The 24,179-nt window shown below is 40.8% G+C and overlaps 1 protein-coding gene across 4 annotated transcripts in view; it reads right to left on the bottom strand.

Moving 5' to 3' along the window:
- Positions 1-21,120, bottom strand: part of PALS2 (protein associated with LIN7 2, MAGUK p55 family member) — a 58,672-nt gene extending 37,552 nt beyond the window's left edge. The window contains exon 1 of one of the 4 annotated variants that reach the window (XM_074537538.1): positions 20,965-21,120. The gene's annotated coding sequence lies outside the window, so the exon portion shown is untranslated. Of the gene's footprint in view, positions 1-20,746; positions 20,883-20,964 lie in introns of those variants that run through there. The other 3 variants (XM_074537544.1, XM_074537556.1, XM_074537548.1) reach the window with 3 other exon arrangements.
- Between the last annotated feature and the right edge of the window lie 3,059 nt (positions 21,121-24,179).

Genomic DNA, 24,179 nt, shown 5'->3' with positions numbered 1-24,179 from the left:
ACTGTACGTTAAATGAGTACCAGGACATGCACCAGGAGAATTTTCAATTTTGGTGAAGAAAGACTGTACTACCCTTAGTTCTTCAACTACCTTAGTAGTTCATGTACTGGAGAACATATTTGAACACATTTTTAAATGAAGGCAAAACATTCAGTGGATAGGCAGTCCAAGATTCTCCTTTGTAGTCAAAAGTTATAGGAGAAATTCAACAAAGTTTCAGAATGCATCCTGCACTCCACTCAAGTTATACAACAGGCTGAGATTATTGCACACATCCATCATTCTCCCTGGTATTTTGCAAACAGTAGCTGGATGAAGAAACCTGCATTCTCTGCAGACCTCTGGTAATTAATGCCAGTTTTTATGAAGACTAAAATGCCAGCAAAAGAGATACAACAACCTAAGTACAGCTTTTGAAGTATTGCTTTCTCTAATGCACACTCTTCCAAATGAATCAAAAGCTTTGTATCTGCATTTCTGCCACAGTACCCAGTATTATTTATTTGTTGCAGTACTACAGAGCCTGAAGAAAGCAGGACTGAAAAAATGCTAATATAAGTAAAGAGGACAGTTATATAGAAAGGAAGGAGTCATGTGTAACAAACAAACAAACAAACACAAACAAATGTAAGAATCAGTTTACTGTACCACTTTTCTTGGTGAAACACTTGATGGAAAGCCATGCAGAACCATCTATTGCTTTATCCCTTTCACAAATTCAGCCTAAGGACAGCTGGAAATCAATTAAAATTTCTTCCTCAATTAAATCTCTTCTTCACACAAGTAAAAAAATTAGACCTGAAGAGAAAATAATGAACACCCTTCCAAAGGGATAGCAGACTTCCAGTCCAAGAACATGCTTTCATCTTGTTGCTGGTCTCCAATCAACACTGTCATAGTGGATAAGGCAAGCTGCCTGTTGAGTCCCACTTCTGAGACCAGGAACCCCAGGAGCAACTGGCCCAAGCTTGGCCAGCAGCATCTTTTTCCAACCATTTGCACTTTCATCTAGGAACACTGGATAGGCATTTTTTCAAAGAAAGGTAAAATTCACAAGGCTTGTAACGTGCTCTATTGTCAGTGCAAATGAAACAGTTCAGAACATTAGTCACAGAGCTGTTCTGTAGCGTGCTTCGTGCACCTCTGCAAAAAAGACAAGGTACTTCAAATAAACAAAATTAGATACTCCACTGTGTAACAAAGTCACAACATTGCAGCTCCAGAGATCTGTGGTGAATCTTATTACCAGAGACGATGTTTGTTTCACTGCAGTTTGCATCCCAGGGGTGTCTGCATCCTTGTGTCTGAAGGCACCCGATCACTCAACAAAGTATCAAGAGGATATCATTAAAAACAATCCACACTTCATATATCTGGGCATTTCCTTAATCTTGGTTAATAGAAAATCTAGATTAAACAATCGTTTCTGCTCACTGTTCTTAATCCAATTATTTTTTTTTTACATCTAGAAAGCACAATGTCTCAGTTTCCATGACTGGACAAGAGTCTTGTGAGTGCCTTGCATGACACCATTAATACTTCCCTCTCTAGTGATAGGGAGAGATAATGAGATCTATCTTGACCTTCTTACAGTTACATCATACTGTCAGCTCAATCTACTGGTCTGTCACTAAACAGAACAAAGGTACACTTTAAACATCACTTTCCTCCAAAATTAAAAACTGTAACTGAACAAAAAGTCCTCTTTCTTCAGTGAAAATACTTCACATATATTTTGTCCCACTGCTATTACTCTAGGCTTCAAATTAGTTTTTGGCACTTTGTTTTTGTGTTTTGGCACTTTTGCTTTAGTGAAAATGCTTAGACAAGGAAATGCACCAGAAACCACATATCATCCAGATACTACTGTTGCTTTTAACACAACTTCCTTTTGCAGCTTCAAGCGTAGGAGACACTCAGGAATTCTAACAAATAAGAATTTTATAATGAAGAGTTCTGATATCAAGTGAAATAAAACTGTCATAATACATTCTCAGAGTTATTTTATAACAAGAGAATGCTTTTCTAAATTAAAGCATCCAAACTCAGCACTTTCAAAATCTGATTGCTCTATTATGACATAGCTGTAAAAAACTACACCTCTGCCCTTTTATCAGTCACACCCATATGTTAACATTTCTTGCATTCACTGTTTCAAGCCTCTGCTAATGTGAAGTATTTATTGAATTATCCCTTCCAAGCTAATACACTGGAGTATTTAAATTAGAGCTGTACCAGTGCAGACATAAAATTATTTTTGAGGTTCTACTATGGATGCTACACAAGCATTTTAAAGCTGCTCAATAAAATTATATGGAGAAAACAGAAATGCAAGACAGCTTTTTGGAGCACAGAAGTTAAAGCACTTTAAAAAATATTTAGACTATGTCAACATATTCTTTAATAAAAAAGGAAAAAGATATTTAATTACACCATTATTATACCTAGCCCATTTTTCTCTCAAAAGAAAAAGAACTACCATGAAATGCTTCCATAGGGAAGTGTTCACTTAATCTCACTCAATTTTCTACTGCATCCCACCCAGTCTGAAGACAAAAAATTTAGCACAGGAGTGAATCAGCAAACAGAAGTGAATCTGCAAAATTTATAACATTTAAATGAAATTATCTCTGTCCCAGGACCTCAGTTTTCAATTTTACATGATCACCTAATACATTTTCCAAAACTTTCACTTGAAGTTCATCCCTAAACTCTAGTGCTCCCACTTCCACTAAACTAATCTCTCTCATGCACACACCCCCATTTCTGCCCAACAAACTTATTTGGAAGCAGTAAATGCAATTCACTAAATGAATAATGCTCTAGTTCAGGGTGACTTGCAACAGAAAAACAAAAAAACCCCGTTTACTTCACTACCTTTGTCATATGACACAGTTCTTGCTTATTTTAAGAACACAGCTAAAGCTTTGCTCACAAAGAAAATTTCCAAAACACAGATGGAATGTTAGTAGTGATGTAGTGGATAGAAAATGGCTGTTTCAAACTTGTTTGCCAAATAACACAGCTTATCTTTTTAAATAGTGAAAAACACATCATTAAAACTTTGTGTTTTAATAAAGAAATGGCAAAATATGGCATGTTAAAGGCTTACTTGACCTTCAGGAATGCTCAAAATATATCTCTGTCACTCCTAGTGAAGAGACTCCACCCTAAACCTTTCTCTCAATTCGATGCAGTCAAGATTTACACAATTGCCTATTCATTACCCTCAACAGTTCTGTTCCTTTAGTCCTTTGAAGGCTGTGTTCAAGAACCCTGGAAAAGGAATAAAAAGATCAGCTTGACACTGTATTTTGAAGGGAACTGAAAAACTTCATGGAGTAAGTCACACTGCCCTTAGTCATGTGTTTTACCTCCTGGACTACTTCCCCACGTTATGTTATCAGGATTTATTCACAATTGCCAATGTTAAATGAAAAGTGGGTAATCTAACTTCAATTTAAGAATGTCTAGGCACAACAACATCAGGAAAAAATTATTTCTAGTGGTCTTGGGGTAGCTTGGATTAAGAACTACATGCTTTTAAGGAAACTGCCACTCTCTTTGAATGTTTGCCACCTTCACTTTAAAGCTACTGCTGTAAACCCTGAAGACAGTGTTCTGTCTTGTATAAGGTGGGCACAGGCAGTGAAACAGCAAAGGGTGTCTTCAAAACTGTATGTGATGCATACTGACATGTTTGAAATTTTCTACTCCATTTCCTCAGAATACCAAGTTGGGTTTCATTAAGTTTTGCTAAGAACTGAATTTTCAGTCACGTACCCCACCCCTCCAACTCAGCAAAACCAGAGATCTTTCAAGTAAATTTTGCACATTTTTCAGTTAAAATGTCTTGGTTTAGTTTTTTTTGGTTGGGGGGGAAAGGTTGTTTGTCTGTTTTCAAAAGAAGCACTCGCAAATGCAAAGACAGCCGAACTTTTCTTCTTGAACAGTTCACACCACTGCAAAACTCAGTGAAGAATAATATCTGTCAGGATTTTCATCCTTTTCTGAGACAGGCAAATTGCTGTAAATCTGAAAGGTTTGAAACGACAACTTTTGCTGATATGACATCATCTTTTATAACGGCTTCTCTTGTAAAAAGTTCCATGATTGAACTTGCTTTTTGACTGCATCTGAGCCATGAGAAAGCCTACAGAGGGGGGGAAAAATTGTAAGATAATGTCATTCTCAACTTCAAACTGCAATTGCTGTTTCTTAAAAGCAGTTCATACACATCCTCACATGCTAACTCTCTTCAAACCTCTTTATGCTGAAACAATAAAAGCCACATTATCTTAATTTTCACTCAAGTCCTTTGTTCTGTTGTTTCCCACACTTTCCTCAAAGAAAGGAACTGGGAGAAGAGAGGAGGGTACTAGTACAAACAAGTACTAGTACAACACTTGTTGGGTTTTGACTATAAAACCTCTCAGATCTGCACAAGTTTTAAGACCCAGTCACCTGGGTAGCAGCAGTCAGAACCACTTCTAATGCCATCCACAGAAAAAGAGAGGATTCCCAAAATAGCCAATTGAAGTCCTCCCATGTAGAATCAGAAATGGTAGGTTAGGGATCATGAGTCTCTGTCCCCAGCCTTGGAACTTCACTGCAATAGATAAATAATAATTCCATGTTAGAGCTTTTCCCCAAGAAGGTTTTATGAAGTCCAGGTCCTGACCTGGAAAAGAGTAATTGCTTTACCAGCCACCTTCAGTGTGGCACTTGAAGGACTGACTCATCACACCAAATGAGTTCTCAGAGCAGTCAGTCCCATCCATGGTTGTTTCTGCTTATCTTACTTCCCCACTGAATTCCTCTTTCCCTGAAGAGTACTGGGCTTGAAAACAATATAGAAAAGAGAGCAATGTAAGCTCCTATGGATAAATCGGTTCTTTGGATACAACTAGTTTTAAGATTTTGGAATAATTTAACATGAAATTACCTTCAAGTTCCCAAGAAAACCTGAAAGGGCTAAGATGTCTTTTTACATAACTTTCTGGGTGTTACAAGGTCAAAATCACATTGTTGCCAGTACTTATGAATGTTATTTAAAAAAACCAAGTCCTATCTCAGCAGACAGGTTATACAGCACACAAGGTAGCAAAAAACAGATGGAGTAGTCATTGTCTCCACAAACTGACACATAAGTGAAATGGCCCCATTCCTCCTCAAGATTTTGAAAGGTCTGAAACAACATCGTCTAGGGATGCATTTTCAGAAGTATAAATTCCTCTTTGCAGAAAGAATATCAACCTGTTAACTTATTTTTTCAAATAATCATCTCTATTTCTTTCACTTTTCATTATACTTTTCTTCAAGTTGTGCCCAACACCAAATGAAACTGTTTCAGTTTCTCAGAAACCCTATCAATCAACATAGCCCCCAGAAGACCTGCACACATTCCACTTGTCATGTGGTAGAACAAAAGTCCTAGACTCAGGACAGAACCTGGCTGATGGTCTCTACTCAAAGAGCAGCTGATAATTTTAAGCAGCTCAGGCTTGCACTTCCCTAAGTCAACAGATCCCGATTCCTCAGCTACATGTATTCTAAGAGCCAGCTACACCTGTGTGCAAAGTTGTAAAGACTGCTGGACTGCAAGGACACATGCTGGACTTTAGCTCACTTTTTGGTCCAGTGAGGAAGGAAAAACAGCTTGAAGAATCAGATCTAATAAAGTAAACCACATGCAGGTAGAGTCCCAAACACCCATCCCTGGACAGATCCAGTGGCACACTAAAAAAGGCACCAGCCCAGCAGCCTGGTAAGCACTTACTGGATTGCTGATCCAGCCTACTGGCATTAGTTTGTACATTGAGAGATCCTTTGGAAACATCAGATCACTGGGCTCAAAAACCCTTTGGAATACTGTTTGTAACAAACCTCAGCAGTACTAACACCATATTGCTTGGAAAGGGTACTTTTTATCTTCATTAATATCCTTTCCATAAATCAAGCTTACTGATGGCACCGAGTATTCCTCTACACTAACTTGCCATAGTTACAGCAATCCCATTTGATCCTGTAAGAAGGAATTTGTGTTCAGTGACTGAAGCATTTGAAACATGAAAGAAGCTTTCTCAGTTGCAGAAAATCTGGCAGATATTCTGTTTTTCCAAAGACAGTGTCAGGATTTAAATACCACATCACTCTCAGAGTAAGTTTTCAGACCCAGACAAGCCAACTTTCACACAGAAGGAATCAACACTTGTTTTTTAATACCAGAGAGACTGCTTTGAATCAGCTCCTGCCAGTAATTCAAAAAAGAAGCCAAATCTCTGTATTGAAAAAATCTTTTCACAAATTAATTACCATGCCTCTGTCCAGAACAATGGACATCAAGAGCTATGAAGGATAAAGATTCAATCAGGCATGCATTATGTTGGCTCAACATAGGATTAAATTATGGCTGAAAGGGTAGAGAATTAAATAGTCTCATGGTAATTTTTTGACATACACTCTAAGTACTTGAAATTCACTCTACAGTTACATAAATTTCACACGTGCTCAAAACTGTGATCTTCCTGTGCTTAACAAACAAATTGCTAGCATGTCAAACAAGTTAGAACAGAGCACTCCAAGAAGACCTGCAATTTCCTGATTTTGTGTGCCAATCAGAAATTTAAACATGAACAGAAAAACATTCTCATCCATGCTAAATACCAGCAGGATACTGCAGAACCCTTCCCCTAAAGGATTTTTACCAGACTTACACTGTTGATCAGTTTTCCTAATTCTTTAAATAAAGTCCATCACTCTGCAGGTAGTTCTTGTTCCAGAGAGATACCCTGAACCTGAACAGCTATCTTTTTGTGAGAAAGGAACACTTACACAGTGCTTTATCTGCACACATCAGATCTCTCATTTTAAATTATCAGGAAGACTATCTTAAGTTCAAGACTTAATAAAATGAATAAATCAGTATAGTAATTCTATCAGTCTCGCTCTTCAGTTCTGAGGCTTTCCAAGAACAGGTGGGTACAGATTTTTCTCTATGACAGATACAGAGAAACAATGCAAGGACTGATGAAATGAGAAGTTTATAGCACAGCACAAATCTGCTTCATACAGCAGAGCTGCAAGACTCCACCATAAATTTGAAGCATGGAAATATCACTGCAACTGCATCCCAGTCATTCTTGCTTCACCAAACATTTTTACTTGAATCTACTGTGCTAACAGCACAGCAAAGCCATACAATACACAGTGTCCTGTGACTTTCAAGATTCCATAAAAGACACATATAACATAACAGCATCCCAAACATATTCACAGACACAGCACTTCCAACACCATGTGCAAATAATCCTCTATAAAAACTCGCTGACTTTAATCTTCTGAAGACTTTTGTTGGATTATATTTCAGGAGGGGTAGAAAATATATTTCAGTGAGTTTAATCACCACCAAGATGCACAAATTCCAAGATCATCTTAGTGTCAGATTATCTCTCATGGGTTTTTTTGCAGTCATCATACCAGCCATCAGAACACAGGCCTGTGCACATACACTGACATCAGAATTCAAATCATTTAGCCAAAGACCCTACCATACACAGAGAAGTTGGTCATCTCTCCAACAGACATAAAAGTAAAATTTTGTTTGAGAGCTAAAAGTCCTGCACACTTATTTAATAGTAAATTATTTGAAAATGTATCTAATAAAAGGGAAAAAAACAGCTGGAAAGTAGGCAACACATTATAATGAACTTAGAAAAACTAGATACAGCAAAAAGAGTAGCTCAGCAGGAAAAACAAAAAACGTGAAATGTCTTATATATTCCAGCTAATGGCCCAGGAAACCACACCTCATCTGTCATTTCTGTACACAATCTAGCACTACCACATGGTGCTTACACCATGCTGGAAGGGGTAGTGCTTAAATGGAACTATCACCTGCTCCACCTGTCTTCATGTACACAGACTGGCACTTCTGCCTGGAAGATGACACAATGCTCATTCATTGATGTCAAAGAGAGGGAAGTTCCCAGTGCTGAGTCCCTCACTGTGCCTCTTTCAGCCTGCTGCCTTTAAAAAAGTTTGTTAGACAATATTCCAGAGAAGTAGAATTTGCAAAAATATTACTGAAAAGGATTTAAGTGTAAGTTCAGCTGAAAGCAGGTAACCAGCCCCAGTGACTTCCAAGTTAAGGCATCAATTAAAGTTAGTTTGGGAATTATGTCAAAAAAAAAAAAAAAACAATAAAAAGGAAGTGACCTACTTGAATGAAAGACTCATTCAGAGGTTTATATGTTCAGAACCCCTCAAAACAGGCTGACAAGAGGTATTTGCATATATTTCCTTAAGTACAAACTGTGAAATGTCACACAGTATAATTCTTGATTAATCCACTAGGTTCATACAGGCTCGAGATTTTTCCACTATCTTTTTATTCACTGCCTATTTCTGTTTACACAAGAAAGTACCCCTTCTGTTTCCCAAGTATACCCAAATGCTTAAGAATCACAGTAGATACTAAAACCAAAATGGCAGCTTAGCTGCAAAAAAGAATGAGTAGCTTGAATAAAAGCAACCTGTGCTACAGACATTCAGAGATCTTTCTAACATTTTTGAATTCCAATTTAAAGTAGGATGGTCAAGATCTCAAGAGTGTCCTTATGAGTATTCACTTCTTTAGCCTTTCTTCATCCTTTTAATTCGCTCAGAAGCTGCCAATGAATGCTAAAAACTACGTAACAAGCTTCAGCAGGATTCTAATTTTGGTCACAGATAACTAAGTACAGCAATTCTAGATAATATTAGCTGAGATTTATGATGCATTCAACATATTCAGATGCACAAGAGTATTTTTGGGCATCACTTGGAAAGACAATATTCAATGTACAGCTGGTAAATTTTATTCCTTTTTTTCTCCTATTTCTATACAAGAAGCATATTCATGCTGCACTTTCTCTCTCTCTCTCTTTTTTTTTTTTTTTTTTCCCCAAAGGGTCTATTTCTTCAGCAAGAGAAAACACAAGTCTGGTCAAGCCTCACTTGCAATGTATCAAAATGATGAATCTATTAGGTTCTATTATAGCTGGTTTTGAGAGTAGAAGTTAGATAAACCTTTGTCACTTCTCTGAGCAAGATGTACCAATAATTAGAGGAAAACCTGCCCTCGTGGTGCAACTCAGGATAAGAAAGGTTAGTCAATTTTTTCTCAACTCCACATATGTTGTGCTATATCTTTTCCATTTCTGTTCCATTATTACTAAACTAAAAAAAAAATTAAAACTTTACATAATTTTTTGTTTTATCTACCACTATCAAAATCTCTTCTCCAAAGAAGAAAGAGCACCTATAGAAGCCTAGATCAAGTTCTTGGTAATGGAACTGCTCTTATTTTTACACGCGTCTCAATTTCTGTCAAGCCTGAGAGCTTCCACATTCCACTCAGGCCAAATAGGGGTTTGTCAGTGATTACACTTCCTATTAAAATATAAGAAGAAAGCCACCTTGAAAAAGTACTTTCTAAAACCTTTCTAGAGAACTGTCTTGGGACATTGCTTCGTTTTTGCCTGTTTAAATGATGAAAGGATCAAACACGAGAGGTGTGACCTTTACAAACGAGTGAGAAGATGACAGACTGGAAAATTAAGGGGAAAGAGCTCTTTACATCTCTCTGAATCCTTGGCACCACATTTCCAGCAGGTAGTACAAACTATTCCATAACACTGAGCCTTTAGTCTGTATGGAAATCACTGCTTGGATTCTAAGATCTCCTATCAAGCTGATTTAGCTGGAAAACACATCTCCAGGTCACTGCTAACACAGGATGATCTAGAACACTTGACTCCATTCCTCTTCCTTATATCACAAGACTGAACCTAGAAGCTTTAAAGCCACTGCTTATTGCTGTAAAACTGAAAGTGTTTTCCAAGTGACAACAAATCTAAAAAACTGCTAGCTACCTGTAGAATGACTGGAGTGAGGGAAAGGTGAGCCAGCTGCTTCAGCTTGTTCCCAGTTCTGCATATAGATATAGGACAATGTGAAGGGGGATGTTAGGTTTAATCACAGCAATTGAGACAGTGATATTTCCTTATTATCTATGCATTTCCACAGATCACTTGAAAATGCTTCCAGGCACAGGATACCATACTGTCAGACTAACTTGAAAGAGCGTTTCAATTGCTAATTGAGAACTCTCCCCTTCAGCTTCAGACAACCACCTTTTATCAGCTCACATATGTACGTTCAAAGGACTCAGCGACCAAACAACCCAAAATTCAAGCTAGAATGTTCTTCCTTTAGTCCCAACACACTTTATCTTTCTGTGTTTATTAAAACCCTGCACTAAAAGCACAAAACTCTTAAAGCCACACCACGATATTTGCCAAGGCTAGGTTCACCTTATTCAAGGTGCCTGTGTGGAAGCCAGTATCAGAAGGAACATGTCACACAGCACCAGCCAGATTTCTAGAGAGCTGGTAAATATGAACAGGCTTGCAAGCTCCAGTGTTTGGAGGCTAAACACCTATTTCTGTTGTTTCACCTGGACACATCATTAGGCAGAATGGAGCAATGGCCCACCAAAGACCAACCTATGGGTATCCTGGTCAGTCTGACATGCTTCCTAAACTAAAAGATGGGTAATCATTAATCTGCTGTAAACTTGCCACCAGCTCTGTTACCAAAACAAGAACTAGTACTGGCTCAATCTTCACAGAAGGCTACAATGCTGCACATATCATATCTCAGTTATCAAGCACTTCAGTGAAAATCCATTGTCAATTATTTAAAGAAACTAAACAGTAATCCAATCCAAGGATAAGAGTTTCTCATGTTTAATCAAACAGATCTCCAGTGCACACTAGCAATTTATGTATGAATACAGTCCATTAAGGAGTTGAAACCAGTTTTGAAATTGAAGCATCTTGAATGGTAAAAGCACCCAACCCAAATTACAAAAATAATCCACAATCTAATTTAATTTTAAAAATCTTCAGGTTAAATGTTAGCCAGATTCTGGGAATTACCTAGAGAAAATGTCATGTATGCGTACTTTGTATTTATGCTTTCCTAGACAGTTTATGGATGTTGGGCTTTCTGTTTACAGACAAGTGTTCTTTTTTTTTAAGATACATATGTATGTGTGTATATACACCCACATACATCTTAACACACACATATATAAAATACTGCATTTTATTAAAAATTCCTTCTTTTTCTGTATGTTTCCATATATGTATGGAGTTGCATGCACATAAAAACAAAATAAAATACATGTATTTTTAAAAGACAGACTGCCACTTCCAATCCATTACTGCATCAACCCTGTCCAGTTCAAATGGGTAATATCCTAACATAGAACAAGATCATATCAAAAAAGAGAAAGACCCTGATGCAGGGTCTTTCTTCAGTGCAATATTTGAGAGTAGGAATCTTCTTCTTACAGGTAGCCACACCCACAGCTGCTAACGTGTGCCTGGTATTTCAGGTCATCCTCTTGCATTTATACTGGCTCCCTAATGACTTGTGGAAGAGCAAGAGAAAAAAAAGAGTGGCAAATGCGTAATCTGTTCTCTACTCAGAGATGGACTTCCTGGAGCCCTGCAAGTCTTACGCCTTTAGCATTATCAATCATTCTGCTGTCTTAGTTTTCAATCCCCTCTGCAAAGCTATAAGATCATTTTGGAAGCTGCTAATTTGCAGGCCCAGGGCAATTACATAAGATGTTATTTTAGTCATGAACAATGCACTAATTTTTGGAATCTGCTGCTGTTGTGCATTAGCACAATGAATTCTTCATCGGTTTTTGGGTAATGATGTCTAGGCACTTGGGGACCATGCTATGCTTCTTTATGCCTATCTGTAAGCTGAATTTAACGTTATCCAGACACTAATTCTTCTGGCCCCAGCATCTTCTCACTAAAACACTTCCATATCTTCTGTCTTATTGAAAATCTGCTCAGGGATAACACTAATAGGGGCTCCTGGCAGATTCTGCATGGTTCAGATGCTGCTCTGCATGTTAGAAAAACGAGCTTGATGGAACTTCAGTCTGACCCCATGACAGAACTTATTATTTGAAAACCTACTGTATTCAATGGGACCCAAGTACTTTCAGGTTCGCAACAGGTTACTTAGCTAGGCCGCAGGACTTCACTGACAACACAAGTAACAAGTTTCACCCTTTAACATTGTACTACTTTTGCATTAGTACACAATACTCCTGCACTTGGATACCAGATGCCAACTACAGAACTAAAATTACTGCCTCTACAGATATCCTGGCTGGTCCTGTATTCAACACAAACAGGAAGTCATACTCTGAGACCTCAAAACACCAAAGATTTCCTTCTATTTCAAAACAGCACTGTATTATTAGAAGGTTAATTTGCAAATTAATCTCTGTAGTCTTCTCTCATCTATTGCTTAAGTGCATTGCTGCTTCTTTAAGTAAAATCCAAATACAAACAGGTCATTTATATAAATGCATTTGCATCCAATCGTGGTTCACTATCATCTATCCAGAGATTTGCCCTTCCTGCTGAAGTTCATGAAAAAAATAGGAAAAACATTTTCCTGACTATCTCCCCTGACTAACTCTGCTCCCCTGTTTATTTCACACTAACTGGCTTTCTGTCCGAAGATTTTGTAACAGAGGTAAAAGTAGTAACTTGCTTTATTCATGAAGCTTACTGCCAAACTACTGGAAAGATTTCAAACCCAGAACTCTGGAAATGCAGATTTAACAAAAACATTGCTCTAGCTAGACTTGGTTAAATGTCACAGTTGAAAGATTTAGTGTGCTTACTCTCTGCTTATTAAGTAAATATTTCCAGTATTTCCAAATTAAGAAACTCTACAACTGAGACTAACTAAACACAGCATGAGCTGTATGAAGTTGAGGAGCAGAACAGATACCTACCTGAAGGAAATTAAGTTATAAATGAAAAAAAGTTAATGTCATCCCCTCAAATGTAAGTATTCTTAACTTTCCCAGTCTAGTTATAAGGAAGAATAGTAAGCCTTAGAAGTGATCTAAATTTTGAAGTAATTACAGAAAAATAAAACTCAATGTATTAACTCACCCTGGAGGAAAAAACAGAGTAATCTAATTCAAACTAGTCTATGGCTGTCCAGAGAGATTACCTCCTGGAAGTACCGTAATTATATTTGTAAAGTAAAACCATTTATGCCTGGGGTAGGGAAGCCCAAGGGATTTTATTTTTTTATTATTATTTGAAATGTGTAAAAGCTTTATAGTGACACCCATAGTGAGAAAAGTGCTTTGTGCACAAAAGTACACTTTCTGTGTAATGGGTCCACCAGAAGTGGTAAACAGATAACTGCTATGACTGTATCACACCAGATGTCACATATGAACAGATATACAGTTGCACTTTTCCATATTGGGCCCATACATTCTAAGCTAAGTAGCAGACTCTTCTGAAACTTATTACACATGCATTTTTTGCCAAATTTGTAATTAGACTAATTCTCACAACTCTTAAAAAAGGATTCTTAATGGTTTCACTGAATATTCCTCTATGTAGTTTTTTTGCTAGAACCTTACAAATAAAATTACTTTGAAAAATCCAACCAAACACTACATTCTTACGAGCTCAAACTTATTTCAAGTGTCTTAGTTTAACAACTCCAGTTAACAGCAATATCTAACAGTACCATTCTGGCAGTCACACTGTCATATAAAAGACTTGTGGTTTTTGGAGAAACAAGGCGTGTGGTCAAACAAGGGCTAACTTAGGTCTTGTCTACAAAAGAGAACACTACCAGGAGCCAAAAGTTAATGGTTTGAACAGTCAGAGAGCCAAAGTAAAACAATACTAGAAACTTGAAATCATCTATGAAGCAGTTATCTCAGAAATTTCAAATTACAACAATGAGCCTTGAGACCCTCCACCTTATGATGAGTCCACCTGCTGAACAGTCCACCCTTCTCTTTTCCATTTCCTATTCATTAGTGCCAATGAAGTTCTTCCTTCTGAAGGCCCCCGCTGCTTTCCTGAACAGCATGGAACCTGATGTAAGACCGAGAACTGTGTGCTAACTTGTTAAGAACTACACATTTCTTTCGGCTGCTGTTTAGTTAGTCTGTACTGTTTGCAGAGCTATTTGCCAAGATTTGACACAGTTAAATGTGCACGCTTCAATTCATAGCTAATAAATTCCATTCAGCAGTAAACCTGCCTGCTTCCAGGCGTCAGCACAAAAAATCCCAGCAGAGACTGCAGCAATCTCTCCATTTCATACACTGCTGGATGGGACAGTCCTTTTTTGACCCAACTACAAGAGCAAGATTCCTAACTGAATCAATTTTTGGCAACAGCAAATTTTTTTTTTTTTTTAACGAATTTAGCCACTTATTTGTTAAGAAGCGCCAGCTTATTTATCAGCGTGCTCAGCTAAGCAAGCAGCCATCCGCACGGCAGGAGCTGGCTGCCGTCCCTCACCGGCGCGGCGGCCCCGGCGGCCCCGAGCCCAGGCCGGCGCCGCCGTCCCGGTGTGGCCACTGGAGGGCGCGCTTGAGCCGCCTTTCCGAGCCGGCCCGGCGCGTTCGGGCTCCGCACTCCAACTTGCAAATCCTTACATACAAAACCCTGTTCTGACCCTTTTCAACAGCAGCCGAAGCCTCTTACCTTCTCACCAGAGTACATACCCAGTTAACCTCTCATTCCAATGGCACGATTTCTAACAACGTCTGGATTCCTAAGACTTACCCGTTGGGGGTGTGTGTGGCAGACACAAAGATGGATGGATGGATGGATGGATGGATTTTTTTTCCTATCAAATTATGTGTCAAACTCAAGACACAATTCAACTCTTCAGTGCTCCCATACCCTTTTCTCTGTGTGTATTTATAGCCTGTCTTCAAAACTGCCCAAACGTTTCTCCCCTGCAGCAACAGGAACACGAAACAGATGTGAGGGCTCTCAACCATCAGTGAGAGCAACTCAAGCACAGTCATTACTGCCCTGTGACCAGGTAATGTTACACAAGTGCTGATTAAAACCCAGCAACACAAGTTACCAGTTTATCTTGCTTCCCAAAGCACAATGACTTAAAGGTAGTGTGTCCATTTGATCCCTCTTGAGACAAGACACCTGTGAGATTATTGCAGAGCTAATGATGGACAACTCCTCTCACACAACAGGCTTACACCAAGGTTGAATTTTATCCATGCAGCAAGTGGGCCACCCCCCGTAAAGCTATGAAAGAATAAAACAAAATTCTGACAGAACTGAAACCAAGTGTTTCATTTGATAAATAAGCTGCAGTTGAACACTGCCTTAAATACCACACATAGCAATATACACCCAGAGTTTGTCCTCAGGGAAGATCGTGTAAAACAAATGCCAACTGCAACAAGTTCCTGGAAGTTGTTAAAATACTACAAAGATTAAATCTGTATAAAGGAGCTTCACTGGTCAGAAGTGACTGAATCAGGCACTGCTCATCCCATTTTGCTGTTCTGTACCAAATGTAGTGTAAGCAGCAGAGCCCTGCCAGTAGATCTGAGAAGAGAGACTGCCTGTCCGATCTGAGTTCAGATGACTGAATGCCCTACACACTCCATGAACATGAAGTTTCACTTACCAACTTCTCCCTGCCTGCATGCTCTTCACCAAAGAATGCGTAAACTGAACTTTCAGCTGTTAATTACAGCTCCTTCTAATGATCTGAGGAATGCGTGAGAAGCTGTAAGCAGCACTATGACTACAGCAAAATTAATAATGTTCGGGCAATTTCTGTGCAGCAGCCCTGTCCTTTTCCACAGCACAACAACTCACAACACAGTAAGCCAGAATAGCTTGGAAAGGAGAAATTAACTTTTCTCTCACTTCATTTACTAGAACATAGTCTGTCTTCCCAGTCTGAGAACTTCTGCTGCATAAGCAGTTTCATCTTGCCAAAAAGACCTCTGTAAACTTCAACAGAGGATCAGGAAAGGAATGGGATGGAATTTTAATAAGATATGTAAAGGCTGACTTACCAACTGGCCCACTGACTTGTTAAAAAATAAATCAACATCACATAAAAAGTTGCTGACATGTTTTACATGCGAAACTTCTGACATGATCCCTACAGTCAGATCTCTGAACAATTAATGAATGAATATGGAATAAATTATTTTTTAAAAATTTATCATGGAATGGAATAACACAGCCAGAATGACTGACATCTTTATTTTATTCTCCTGCTGATTCACTTGAGGGCTCCCCTACCTTGTGTTACTAGTCTTAAAAAAAAAACTTTATCCAATCTTTTTACCCTCAGTCTATTTACCCTCAATCTACTTTCTTCCATCCTGTGTTTGGATATTTTAAAAGGTATCACTTAAACTTTTCATCAATGCATATTTGGGTGGAGATAATTATAAAATTAAACCCAAACTATTTGAGTAGCCATTCTTAATACAGAAGCAATATTTGAATGCCACAGCTCTTTCAGTAAGAGCATTAAGAGTAAACTATCTGAAAATGAAAATGTAAACATTTTCTTACTTCATAATTTTCATTATTTTAATAGTATCTTGATAAAATGTTTGCAATCAAAATGCAAAGGCTTAAGCTTATTTCAAATCAACAATTGTCTCCACCTACTGGAAAAGTGAATTTAACTGAAACAGTAATTTGATCCTTTGGGATTTCGGTAAGCAGACTGCAAGAGGAGCAATGCTTTTGTGTTAGATACAAAGAATTTGTGTGTGTCATGTGTCATCATGTTTTGTGTCCCTCTTCCCCAAAAACAAGTTTATAGAAACCACAGCCATTCTCTGCAGTAAGCATGGATTTCACTGAGTCCCTGCTCTCAAACAGTTCCTTGTCAGAATGTGAAACTAATCAATACCCTTAAAAATCATGTATAAGTAATTTATTAAATAACATTGGTTCCTAGTAAATTTGAAATGTCATGTGATTTCAGTATCTTTGTAATTCCCACCATGGTTTCATGAGACCTGGGCACTAGAATGAGTTATTTAAAGAACTGATGTGTAAAACCCATGTAATAGTTGCTAATATGAAACACTGTCACATTACGAAACACGGTATGAAACACCTTTTTCTTTTAAGCCACAGACATTGAAAATAATTAGAACATGATGATAAAAGCAGACAACATCCCATTTTTCAATTCTTATTGTTATTATTTAACAAAGGTTGTGAAATTACTGTAACTTCAAAGACTCTAATTAACCCAAAATAAGAATGCAAATGTTTACATATGGAAGAACCTCTGTCCTAATCTCTCTTTCTATTTTCTTTTTTGTCTCTATTACTCTTGTAAGAGTGACATCAGCCATAACTATGTAATTCAGGCATGCTTTATTCTGAAAAAAAAGCAATTTTAAGCCCCAGGATAGCCCATTACCATCACCATGCTTTGTTGCACTACAGTATTGCTGTAGTATAAGCTGAGATCCACCTGCAGATGCTTACAATGACCACAGAACCATACCAGCCCTGTAACAGAATTTACAGGGTAAATGTAAGAATGCAGAATGTACAGATGTGAGCAGCACATCTGTACTTCAGCCTGTTTCTCACATGTCACACCCAACTAAACTCGGCCCTCTCCAGCGCCTCTACGAGCTCCTCCTCTTGTGGGGGACAGCAAAACCACTTTTCCCTCTCACAGACTTGTTCTTAACCCTGCCAGCATATTCTGTGTCATGCTGCCACACAATAAGTCCAATAGTGTTTGTACCGCTCCAGTTGCAGGATGCTTCTAAAAATTCAGGTTTTTATCACAAGTGCAAGGCCAAGCCTTCCAGGTTTTATCCATTTCTAGTTTAAGCATACAACATGATGGAGCATTTTATTTTCACATATGTGAGCTTTTCATCCTTTCAGATCTTGAGAGTATTATTCCTTCCACATCCGCATGGAGGCTGTCACAATCCCAAGTGCATACCTGTCTCTTGAGCAAAAAGAAATTCCTCCCACTCCTTCAGCATGAGAAAAGATTCACTGATCAGTGTCCTGCACAGAGGATCAAAGGGCACTCACAAGCCTGGGACAGACACACTCAGTGAGAACTTTAAATCACTCAGCAAAAAGTATGGGTTTAAAGCAGGACACTGAACTTCTAGAAAATGGCATTCAACCTACAATTTCTATAAACAAATACCTTTAGAACAACACAAGAATTCAGAGACTGAGTCACTCTACAAAGAGAGTCATACTAAAGAGTCTTTTGCTTGTCATTTTGGTATTATGAAGTTTTCTGCAGATCACTGACCTCTGTTTCTGCACACAAAAATACCAAACACATGGACTTAACAGCAAGCTGGATTTTGATGCTGACCAAAGATACCCAGTGTTTGAGGATAATGTTCTGATCACATCCTTAACAACTTAAAATAAAGCCAAATTATTTGATCAATTACTTGGTTTTTCTGCTTTTACTATGGTTAAATATCAACTAAAAATGCCAAAACTACTAAGTCATACTTGCCAAGATTTCTGTTCCTTTCTGCCTCCCTGAGGTTTACAAAGCCTTTCCTTTTCCTTTTTTTACATAAAAAAAAAGGAAAATAAAGATCAGACTAAAATTTTATGCTCTAAATAAGAAATGCCCTAAAAGTCAGGGTTCTTGCAGATATTCATCCCATTAGTGTTTGTTAAGACTCTTTTGTATTATTCAGGTGCCTTTTCATTACTTCCTTTCTTATTTTTCTTTTATTAAAAAAAAAAGTAAAAAGAAACCATCATGATTTAATAGCTTCTACTATTTTTTGAAAGGAAAAAAGGGCACAAGAAAGAGGCAGCTCAAAAAAGTCCAATTGCACATATGTTGCAACAGCTTTTCAATCATTCTAGAGACTTAGAGTACGCAGTTGGCCCACTAATAGAGCAGCAGAACAGATACCATTCCACAGAGCTGGTACAGTATATTTGTCAATAATTTCCATATTAATTAGTTCTCAACAAGACAAGCTGAAAGAGCAGTGATCCATAAGATCTAAAATAAATGCAAGTGTCCTGAATTCAAGGAATATAGATCCTTTTGGTTAGGTGTCAAATATTCCATTAAAAAAAAGAATAAAAAAACTCCAAAACCTAAACAACTAAATAAAAACCTAGCAGTGCTACCAGCATTGCGATGCCATACCTCAGTACTGCAGATTTTTCCCAGCAACAGAGATCTCAGGTAATCTATCTAGTGCAATACTTTGAGAACAAATTAAGGACATAAGAGCATCAATTCCAAGCATTTCAAGGGAGGGAAGAGGAAACTAAAGATTCTCTGAAGGGTCATTTAAAAATCCCACTTAAATGAGCTCAAACTAGACTCCAATTGTCAGCACTTCATTTAAATGAGATTTTTCTCTATGTCCTTTTCAGGAAGAATTTTTTGGCAGATGTTGTATGGTCCGCTCAAAGTGTTAAAAGCCAACCACCTCAGCAGAAATAAAAGGAAACATTATGGTGCTAGTGTCAACCCAGCCAGTTTAACAGACACTATCTGTTCAGAAGCAGCATGCTAAGATTTCAAAGGCTCCTCTAGTCCGACATCTATTTATAGGTGCCCAGTCTCCGTACAATTCCTCACAGCCTCTTCTCTTCTCAAAGCCAAGTGGGAGAACTTTAATGGATATAATCCTGGGCCTTGTGCTGCAAGATGGCCAGAAGATCTGCAAGTGTCCTCCAGCAAACCCATGTGCAGGGAGACCAGGTGTTAAGAGAGAGAGTGGTTGAACCCACGCAGGAGTCAAATACACGGGATAAACCTTCCCCCTCTGCGTTTTTCCTCAGCCAGCAAGTTGACAGTCATGAACCACATCAGCATCAGAGCTTCAGCTAAAGATACCAGCCTGCTTCCTCCTCAACACCACGCAACAGCCTAAGCCAGCTGCCTTTCAAGCCAAGACAGAAGCTACCCTACCCAAGCCAGCTCTGATCCCCGGACAGCAGCAATGTCATCCAAGCACCCTCCCACCTACAATGCTACTACCGTACATTGCACCTTCCTCAAAGAAACTCAGAGGCTGCTGGCTTTTTTTCCGTGCAGCCTCTCCCACCCAGCACCCATGCACGTTTTTTTAAAGCACTGATCCAGGTCGGCTCTCCATCATCTCCACCAGATGTAACATCGCAGGAAGGGTGCAGATATTTCCCTGCATACGGAGCGCAACGCCACAGGCTGAACTCTGGTCCAAGCTCCGCACATCCATCCCTGCTGCCTCCTCTCCTACACCTACATCCACTTGCCTGTAGTACTCGTACAACGACCGAGGAGATGACAGCACTGCTGGAAACTCCTGCCCACCTGATCACAACCACATTTTCGCCCCTTTCCCCAGTCAGAGGCAGACGGAAGGGGAGGGTTGACTTCCTCAGGTAGAAAATAGGCAGGGAAAGGCCGGGGCAGAGATCAGGAGAGGAAGAATCACCCCAAAGGGAGAGCAGATAATCCCCGAGAGGCGAGGCTGCGGAGGAGCATAAACGCGGAGGGAGGGACAGCGAACTGGGGGGATAATCCGGCAGAGAAGGGGGGAGATAATCCCCTCGGAGGGGGGAGCTGGAGGATCCCGGAGAGGGAGGGGCGGGAAACCTGATAATCTCCAGGAGAAAATACCGGGAAAGAGGGTGGGGGGAAGGGGGGTGGGCGGGTGGATAATCCGGAGCGGCAGATGAAGCGCGAGTCTCCCGGGGACGCATCCGGAGGCGGGAGGAGGAGGGTTAATCCCCGCTCTAGGGGCAAAAATCCCTCTTCCCGGACTCCGGCGCTGCCATGTTCGCTCCCCTGCAGGCCCGCCCGGCCCCGCTACCTGCGGACGGCTCTTCCCGCCTCACGCCACACGCACACGCGGCGCCCCCGCTCCCGCCGCCGGGTCGAGGGGCTCGGCCGGGATGGCAGCGGGACCCCGCCTCCCACCACCATTTCCCCGCCGGCTGGGCGGGACGGGAGAAGCGAGTAGCCGGGCGGGCGAACCCTCCCTCCTCCCCCCCCCGCGCACGCGACCTCCCCGCCGGTACGGGAACTCACCGGCCGGCACCGACTCCCGCTACTCCCCGTCCCCTCCTCCCTCAGCGGGCGCCGCTCGGCCCCATGGACGATCGCGGGCGCGCGGGGCTGCCGGAGGGACGGCGCGAGCCGTAGATGCCGCCGCCGCCGCTCTGCGCCCGCCTCGGCGCGCGCCGCCGGCGTGGCTGTAGCACGCGCTCCCGCCGCCGCTCCTCTGCCCCGCCCACCCCCGGCCAGCGCGAGCGAGCGCGCGCGCGCGCGGCCACCGCGGCAGTGGCGCGCGAGCGCCTCCCCCGCACCCGCCCGGAGGGAGCGCGCGCGCCTTTGCCTCGCCCCCCCTTCCTTTCCTTCTGTGAGTGTGAGCGAGCGAGTGTGTGAGTGAGTGTGAGAGTGTGAGGGGGCGAGAGGGGTCGGCGAGTGTGAGAGAGCGAGCGCGAGTGTGTGGGAGTGTGCGTGACTGCGCGTGTCGCCGCGTGTGTGCGAGGCGGCCGTGGGGGGTGGCGCGGGGCCGTGCGGGGACACGCGCGCGTTCGTGTGAGGCCGCCGCGGGTGGGTGCTGAGCGAGCGAGGGTGCGAGGTGTACCCCCGTCCTCTCGCCGTGTCCCCGCCGCTGCCCCCGGACGGGATTCGGGTCCCCCCAGTTCGCGTCCGGGACCCGGTCCCGAGTCCCGCGAGGGGAGACGTGGCGCTGCCTGCTCAGTCGCCGAGTGCGAGAAATGCTAGCCGAGAAATCACATTTCACTGGGGAAAGTGGGGAGTTTCCCCTGATGCCAGTAACCTGCAAGACCACTTAAATGGAAATTATACTGGGAAAGCGATTTCCCCGCACTTCTGGTCACTGTTCAAACATTTCGTTTGTTTTGAGCAATGATTACAGAGCAGCTCTCGCTTTTTTTTTTTTTTTTTTTTTTTTTTTTTTTTTTTTTTTGCCAGAAGAGACTCTCACCTTTGGATACTCACGGACTTAGGGAAATTTGGGTTGCACACAGTCAGTCCTGCATGCAGAATTCTTGCTAACTAAAGCTGGACTTTTTTGGTTTTCACCTAAGGGTAAAATTTGCTCCAGAAACGAAATGCTCATGTCCAAAACAATCTGTCATTCCTCAACTTGTTTTCATTCACTTATTCCTCCTCATACCGACTTTCCTGGAAATTTTTGAATCCAAGCATACACTTCAATTGCAATCTGTATAATTATGCTGTTTTAAGAATACCCAGTAGCCCAGTGTGACATAAGGTAAACCTTCATAACAAGCTGTCTGCAATTCATGCTGGCTTTTTCTTTGGGACCCATTGAAGAAAAAGGACAGCCAGGGCTATGAGGGGGCAGAGTTCTAACAGAAAATCCTCTAGTTACCCATTTTTATCTTAATTGATTCAGATTCTGCTCTCCTACCAGACAACGACTAAACTGATTTCTATGCCACCAACAACATCAAAAAAGCAGCTGATATTTATGATGGGCATAATTGCAGAAACTGTGGAACAGCCGCCAGCAGGTGAAAAACCTCTCTCAGATTGTCCAATAAAGTTGCATCAAGTAAATGAGGTCTTGTGCACCTCATCTTAGGAAAAATGTGTGTAAAATTCCTTTAGGAATTATTTTTACTTACTCTTCAAATTACAGTAGCTACCCTGTGCTGAGAGCTTCATAGGCATGTGGAATTTTACATCCCCAGGTCGAAAGAGCTTACAGCCCTCCTGCAATTTCTCAGTAAAAAGTCTAAATTGAACATATTTTTGGTAAATTGCTTCACAAACAGTTATCTTTTCCTTGTTAAACTGAAAGGAAACTTAAAATGGCATGAGGGATTCTAGGCAACATAATGACCTGTACCGCCCTTTCGGTGTTTGAACCCCTGCAGCTACAATGGAAAAACTGACAGGCAGAAAAAATCCTCACTCCCCAAAAAAATAAATTTAGGTCGTTGTCTTTCCTTTGGCAGTAATTTAGTTTTTTGGTGGTGTTCTAATTGAGCCAGAGCCACAAAACCCATAAGTGCCATCTCATCCTGTATTTCACAACTCAACATCTTGTTGACTTCTTCTCTCACAGTCTCTGCATTTGTGAAAACTGAATATTGTTCTATTAAGGAGAAAGGGTTGTAGCAATTTATGCTGACATCTTTCATGATATCCTGACTTTACCTTCGTGGCCAATGAAAGAAAATTGCTTTGCTGCAAAACTTAGAGGTTCCTTATTACAGTTCAGCTCAGAGCTTGAATCCAAACCTGTGAAATACAAGAGCCCATTTTTGGCTGCAACAGAAATATCTAAATACAAAGTACTTTGACTGCTCCACAGTTTTTCGAGCGTCTTCCATTCTGGCCTCTGCAGCTGCTATTTGGCTATTAAAGCCCTCTAGGGAATGTGTCCCAAATGCTCACACACCATTTTTTGCCCACTATTTAATCCATTTGATCCATTAGGGTCAAGGAAGAAATAGAGATGTATTGTTTTAGAGAAGAACTTAGAAATTGTTGTTTACCCTCTGTCAGGAACTATCATATCCTTTGGGCTTTTTGCTACTTACATTTGCATGCTGCTCATCGCAGAATTCCCCCGTACAAGGATGGTCCTTAGGACCCTGCTGGTGCTGCTCAGTCAAAGAGCTTTGAACCATTCCCGCAGTGCAAAAACGACAGTAAATCTCTTTTGTCCATTTAATGGGCAATTACTGCACCTCAGCCAAGCCTCACCCTGTTCCCAGTTTGTGGCAGAGAAGGCAGGACCTGGCCAGGGCTGACTTATGTCCCAGCAATTTCTGGCTGGTGATCATGGTCAGCCAGGCATGGGTTAGAAGAGTGCCAAACCCGAGTTTCTTTATGCCAGGGATTATCTCAGTCTCTGTCTAACCACAGGATTCAGGCAGCGGAAGGACTGTATGGTAGGGCAGCCCCAGCCCTGACACTTTGGGGCTGATTGATTTGCATTCACTAGAACTGGAGTTTATGACTCCTCAGAGCTTTGAACTCAGCCTTTGATGATACAGATCTCACTTGAGCGCTTTTGCTGTTAAATCTTCTGCTCCTTTTTGTAAAACTGCAGGGACCCGCGTGGCTAACATTCTGTCTGTTCTCTGCTGATGCTACAAGCAACAAGGTAGAGGCCTTTCTCCAGGGTCTTTTGGTTTTGCTAGAGCTCTTACCCTGAATTTAGAGGAGTTAGAAGAGCAGACATTCCAGTTTACAGCATGTGGAAAGGAGGATGTGGTTTTCAGTCCCGTTACAGTTCT

Source organism: Zonotrichia albicollis, chromosome 1 (assembly GCF_047830755.1).
Source record: "Zonotrichia albicollis isolate bZonAlb1 chromosome 1, bZonAlb1.hap1, whole genome shotgun sequence".
Taxonomy (NCBI): Eukaryota; Metazoa; Chordata; class Aves; order Passeriformes; family Passerellidae; genus Zonotrichia; species Zonotrichia albicollis.
This window is presented reverse-complemented; position numbering and strand designations above follow the sequence as displayed.